Raw genomic sequence first — 5,000 nt, forward strand, 5'->3', positions numbered from 1 at the left:
CTTTATTTCCTTTCATCATTTGAACAGGGCAAAGGAGCATAAAGCACACACAAGCTGCATTCAGCAACAATATTCTTGTTTGTCTTATAAATACAAGGCAGATGCTAATTGAAAACACAAGGAAATTTGATCCTATTAAAAAGGCAGGAAGCTGCATTTAGTCAATTCATCATTAAATGCTTACTACAAGGCAGTGTTGCTGATGAAATAGAGCAAGAGCACACCCTCGTGGACAAAATGCTTACAGCACCTGGTATTCACAGGCGGTCTCCCATCCAAGTACTAACCAGGCCCGACCCTGCTTAGCTTCCGAGATCAGACGAGATCGGGCGTACCCAGGCTGATATGGCCGTAAGCGAGAAATAATCTCTTGCTACAAAATATATAGTCAAAGTGAGTCTGATAAAACAGACATTTAGTCAATTCATCATTAAATGCTTACTACAAGGCAGTGTTGCTGATGAAATAGTGCAAGAGCATACCCTCGTGGACAAAATGCTTAAAGCACCTGGTATTCCCAGGCGGTCTCCCATCCAAGTACTAACCAGGCCCGACCCTGCTTAGCTTCCGAGATCAGACGAGATCGGGCGTACCCAGGCTGATATGGCCGTAAGCGAGAAATAATCTCTTGCTACAACATATATAGTCAAAGTGAGTCTGATAAAACAGACATTTAGTCAATTCACCATTAAATGCTTACTACAAGGCAGTGTTGCTGATGAAATAGTGCAAGAGCACACCCTCGTGGACAAAATGCTTACAGCACCTGGTATTCCCAGGCGGTCTCCCATCCAAGTACTAACCAGGCCCGACCCTGCTTAGCTTCCGAGATCAGACGAGATCGGGCGTACCCAGGCTGACATGGCCGTAAGCGAGAAACAATCTTTTGCTACAACATATATAGTCAAAGTGAGTCTGATAAAACAGACATTTAGTCAATTAATCATTAAATGCTTACTACAAGGCAGTGTTGCTGATGAAATAGTGCAAGAGCACACCCTCGTGGACAAAATGCTTACAGCACCTGGTATTCCCAGGCGGTCTCCCATCCAAGTACTAACCAGGCCCGACCCTGCTTAGCTTCCGAGATCAGACGAGATCGGGCGTACCTAGGCTGGTATGGCCGTAAGCGAGAAACAATCTCTTGCTACAACATATATAGTCAAAGTGAGTCTGATAAAAGCAGACATTTAGTCAATTCATCATTAAATGCTTACTACAAGGCAGTGTTGCTGATGAAATAGTGCAAGAGCACACCCTCGTGGACAAAATGCTTACAGCACCTGGTATTCCCAGGCGGTCTCCCATCCAAGTACTAACCAGGCCCGACCCTGCTTAGCTTCCGAGATCAGACGAGATCGGGCGTACCCAGGCTGATATGGCCGTAAGCGAGAAACAATCTCTTGCTACAACATATATAGTCAAAGTGAGTCTGATAAAACAGACATTTAGTCAATTCATCATTAAATGCTTACTACAAGGCAGTGTTGCTGATGAAATAGTGCAAGAGCACACCCTCGTGGACAAAATGCTTACAGCACCTGGTATTCCCAGGCGGTCTCCCATCCAAGTACTAACCAGGCCCGACCCTGCTTAGCTTCCGAGATCAAGGGCGTACCCAGGCTGATATGGCCATAAGCGAGAAACAATCTCTTGCTACAACATATATAGTCAAAGTGAGTGTGATAAACAGACATTGCATTTTCACCAATTAGATAAGCAGCTTGAACTTTGTGTCACTGAAAAAGTAGAAGAAATTACAAACACTGTTCCCATCACTTTTTATTACAGGTAGTTGGATAAAATACAAACTTTATTTCCTTTCATCATTTGAACAGGGCAAAGGAGCATAAAGCACACACAAGCTGCATTCAGCAACAATATTCTTGTTTGTCTTATAAATACAAGGCAGATGCTAATTGAAAACACAAGGAAATTTGATCCTATTAAAAAGGCAGGAAGCTGCATTTAGTCAATTCATCATTAAATGCTTACTACAAGGCAGTGTTGCTGATGAAATAGTGCAAGAGCACACCCTCGTGGACAAAATGCTTACAGCACCTGGTATTCCCAGGCGGTCTCCCATCCAAGTACTAACCAGGCCCGACACTGCTTAGCTTCCGAGATCAGACGAGATCGGGCGTACCCAGGCTGATATGGCCGTAAGCGAGAAACAATCTCTTGCTACAACATATATAGTCAAAGTGAGTCTGATAAAACAGACATTTAGTCAATTCATCATTAAATGCTTACTACAAGGCAGTGTTGCTGATGAAATAGTGCAAGAGCACACCCTCGTGGACAAAATGCTTACAGCACCTGGTATTCCCAGGCGGTCTCCCATCCAAGTACTAACCAGGCCCGACCCTGCTTAGCTTCCGAGATCAGACGAGATCGGGCGTACCCAGGCTGACATGGCCGTAAGCGAGAAACAATCTCTTGCTACAACATATATAGTCAAAGTGAGTCTGATAAAACAGACATTTAGTCAATTCATCATTAAATGCTTACTACAAGGCAGTGTTGCTGATGAAATAGTGCAAGAGCACACCCTCGTGGACAAAATGCTTACAGCACCTGCTATTCCCAGGCGGTCTCCCATCCAAGTACTAACCAGGCCCGACCCTGCTTAGCTTCCGAGATCAGGCGTACCCAGGCTGATATGGCCATAAGCGAGAAACAATCTCTCGCTACAACATATATAGTCAAAGTGAGTGTGATAAACAGACATTGCATTTTCACCAATTAGATAAGCAGCTTTAACTTTGTGTCACTGAAAAAGTAGAAGAAATTACAAACACTGTTCCCATCACTTTTTAGCACAGGTAGTTGGATAAAATACAAACTTTATTTCCTTTCATCATTTGAACAGGGCAAAGGAGCATAAAGCACACACAAGCTGCATTCAGCAAAAATATTCTTGTTTGTCTTATAAATACAAGGGAGATGCTAATTGAAAACACAAGGAAATTTGATCCTATTAAAAAGGCAGGAAGCTGCATTTAGTCAATTCATCATTAAATGCTTACTACAAGGCAGTGTTGCTGATGAAATAGTGCAAGAGCACACCCTCGTGGACAAAATGCTTACAGCACCTGGTATTCCCAGGCGGTCTCCCATCCAAGTACTAACCAGGCCCGACCCTGCTTAGCTTCCGAGATCAGACGAGATCAGGCGTACCCAGGCTGATATGGCCGTAAGAGAGAAATAATCTCTTGCTACAACATATATAGTCAAAGTGAGTCTGATAAAACAGACATTTAGTCAATTCATCATTAAATGCTTACTACAAGGCAGTGTAGCTGATGAAATAGTGCAAGAGCACACCCTCGTGGACAAAATGCTTACAGCATCTGGTATTCCCAGGCGGTCTCCCATCCAAGTACTAACCAGGCCCGACCCTGCTTAGCTTCCGAGATCAGACGAGATCGGGCGTACCCAGGCTGACATGGCCGTAAGCGAGAAACAATCTCTTGCTACAACATATATAGTCAAAGTGAGTCTGATAAAACAGACATTTAGTCAATTCATCATTAAATGCTTACTACAAGGCAGTGTTGCTGATGAAATAGTGCAAGAGCACACCCTCGTGGACAAAATGCTTACAGCACCTGGTATTCCCAGGCGGTCTCCCATCCAAGTACTAACCAGGCCCGACCCTGCTTAGCTTCCGAGATCAGACGAGATCGGGCGTACCCAGGCTGGTATGGCCGTAAGCGAGAAACAATCTCTTGCTACAACATATATAGTCAAAGTGAGTCTGATAAAACAGACATTTAGTCAATTCATCATTAAATGCTTACTACAAGGCAGTGTTGCTGATGAAATAGTGCAAGAGCATACCCTCGTGGACAAAATGCTTAAAGCACCTGGTATTCCCAGGCGGTCTCCCATCCAAGTACTAACCATGCCCGACCCTGCTTAGCTTCCGAGATCAGACGAGATCGGGCGTACCCAGGCTGATATGGCCGTAAGCGAGAAACAATCTCTTGCTACAACATATATAGTCAAAGTGAGTCTGATAAAACAGACATTTAGTCAATTCATCATTAAATGCTTACTACAAGGCAGTGTTGCTGATGAAATAGTGCAAGAGCACACCCTCGTGGACAAAATTCTTACAGCACCTGGTATTCCCAGGCGGTCTCCCATCCAAGTACTAACCAGGCCCGACCCTGTTTAGCTTCCGAGATCAGACGAGATCGGGCGTACCCAGGCTGACATGGCCGTAAGCGAGAAACAATCTTTTGCTACAACATATATAGTCAAAGTGAGTCTGATAAAACAGACATTTAGTCAATTAATCATTAAATGCTTACTACAAGGCAGTGTTGCTGATGAAATAGTGCAAGAGCACACCCTCGTGGACAAAATGCTTACAGCACCTGGTATTCCCAGGCGGTCTCCCATCCAAGTACTAACCAGGCCCGACCCTGCTTAGCTTCCGAGATCAGACGAGATCGGGCGTACCCAGGCTGATATGGCCGTAAGCGAGAAATAATCTCTTGCTACAACATATATAGTCAAAGTGAGTCTGATAAAACAGACATTTAGTCAATTCATCATTAAATGCTTACTACAAGGCAGTGTTGCTGATGAAATAGTGCAAGAGCACACCCTCGTGGACAAAATGCTTACAGCACCTGGTATTCCCAGGCGGTCTCCCATCCAAGTACTAACCAGGCCCGACCCTGCTTAGCTTCCGAGATCAGACGAGATCGGGGCGTACCCAGGCTGACATGGCCGTAAGCGAGAAACAATCTCTTGCTACAACATATATAGTCAAAGTGAGTCTGATAAAACAGACATTTAGTCAATTCATCATTAAATGCTTACTACAAGGCAGTGTTGCTGATGAAATAGTGCAAGAGCACACCCTCGTGGACAAAATGCTTACAGCACCTGGTATTCCCAGGCGGTCTCCCATCCAAGTACTAACCAGGCCCGACCCTGCTTAGCTTCCGAGATCAGACGAGATCGGGCGTACCCAGGCTGATATG

General features: G+C 44.6%; 14 non-coding genes and 3 pseudogenes across 14 annotated transcripts in view; all 17 read right to left on the reverse strand.

Moving 5' to 3' along the window:
* Positions 1-238: 238 nt before the first annotated feature.
* On the reverse strand, positions 239-357 carry LOC123734302 (5S ribosomal RNA). Its single transcript, XR_006764601.1, has one exon. It is a non-coding gene; the product is annotated as a 5S ribosomal RNA (ribosomal RNA).
* Positions 358-496: 139 nt separating this feature from the next.
* On the reverse strand, positions 497-615 carry LOC123734392 (5S ribosomal RNA). Its single transcript, XR_006764691.1, has one exon. It is a non-coding gene; the product is annotated as a 5S ribosomal RNA (ribosomal RNA).
* A 139-nt stretch (positions 616-754) lies between these two features.
* Positions 755-873, reverse strand: LOC123734310 (5S ribosomal RNA). Its single transcript, XR_006764609.1, has one exon. It is a non-coding gene; the product is annotated as a 5S ribosomal RNA (ribosomal RNA).
* Positions 874-1,012: 139 nt separating this feature from the next.
* Positions 1,013-1,131, reverse strand: LOC123734231 (5S ribosomal RNA). Its single transcript, XR_006764530.1, has one exon. It is a non-coding gene; the product is annotated as a 5S ribosomal RNA (ribosomal RNA).
* Positions 1,132-1,271: 140 nt separating this feature from the next.
* Positions 1,272-1,390, reverse strand: LOC123734989 (5S ribosomal RNA). Its single transcript, XR_006765174.1, has one exon. It is a non-coding gene; the product is annotated as a 5S ribosomal RNA (ribosomal RNA).
* A 139-nt stretch (positions 1,391-1,529) lies between these two features.
* LOC123734576 (uncharacterized) lies at positions 1,530-1,640 on the reverse strand (annotated as a pseudogene).
* Positions 1,641-2,049: 409 nt separating this feature from the next.
* LOC123734361 (5S ribosomal RNA) lies at positions 2,050-2,168 on the reverse strand. The gene has a single exon (XR_006764660.1). It is a non-coding gene; the product is annotated as a 5S ribosomal RNA (ribosomal RNA).
* A 139-nt stretch (positions 2,169-2,307) lies between these two features.
* LOC123734311 (5S ribosomal RNA) lies at positions 2,308-2,426 on the reverse strand. The gene has a single exon (XR_006764610.1). It is a non-coding gene; the product is annotated as a 5S ribosomal RNA (ribosomal RNA).
* A 139-nt stretch (positions 2,427-2,565) lies between these two features.
* LOC123734573 (uncharacterized) lies at positions 2,566-2,674 on the reverse strand (annotated as a pseudogene).
* A 409-nt stretch (positions 2,675-3,083) lies between these two features.
* LOC123734382 (5S ribosomal RNA) lies at positions 3,084-3,202 on the reverse strand. The gene has a single exon (XR_006764681.1). It is a non-coding gene; the product is annotated as a 5S ribosomal RNA (ribosomal RNA).
* Positions 3,203-3,341: 139 nt separating this feature from the next.
* LOC123734433 (5S ribosomal RNA) lies at positions 3,342-3,460 on the reverse strand. The gene has a single exon (XR_006764732.1). It is a non-coding gene; the product is annotated as a 5S ribosomal RNA (ribosomal RNA).
* A 139-nt stretch (positions 3,461-3,599) lies between these two features.
* Positions 3,600-3,718, reverse strand: LOC123734712 (5S ribosomal RNA). Its single transcript, XR_006764896.1, has one exon. It is a non-coding gene; the product is annotated as a 5S ribosomal RNA (ribosomal RNA).
* Positions 3,719-3,857: 139 nt separating this feature from the next.
* Positions 3,858-3,976, reverse strand: LOC123734504 (uncharacterized; annotated as a pseudogene).
* A 139-nt stretch (positions 3,977-4,115) lies between these two features.
* On the reverse strand, positions 4,116-4,234 carry LOC123734434 (5S ribosomal RNA). Its single transcript, XR_006764733.1, has one exon. It is a non-coding gene; the product is annotated as a 5S ribosomal RNA (ribosomal RNA).
* A 139-nt stretch (positions 4,235-4,373) lies between these two features.
* On the reverse strand, positions 4,374-4,492 carry LOC123734990 (5S ribosomal RNA). Its single transcript, XR_006765175.1, has one exon. It is a non-coding gene; the product is annotated as a 5S ribosomal RNA (ribosomal RNA).
* Positions 4,493-4,631: 139 nt separating this feature from the next.
* On the reverse strand, positions 4,632-4,751 carry LOC123734424 (5S ribosomal RNA). The gene has a single exon (XR_006764723.1). It is a non-coding gene; the product is annotated as a 5S ribosomal RNA (ribosomal RNA).
* A 139-nt stretch (positions 4,752-4,890) lies between these two features.
* LOC123734343 (5S ribosomal RNA) overlaps positions 4,891-5,000 on the reverse strand; it is a 119-nt gene continuing 9 nt past the window's right edge. Inside the window, exon 1 of the ribosomal RNA XR_006764642.1 lies at positions 4,891-5,000. This exon is cut by the window's right edge and continues 9 nt beyond it. This is a non-coding gene — a ribosomal RNA (5S ribosomal RNA).

Source organism: Salmo salar, unplaced genomic scaffold, assembly GCF_905237065.1.
Source record: "Salmo salar unplaced genomic scaffold, Ssal_v3.1, whole genome shotgun sequence".
NCBI lineage: Eukaryota > Metazoa > Chordata > Actinopteri > Salmoniformes > Salmonidae > Salmo > Salmo salar.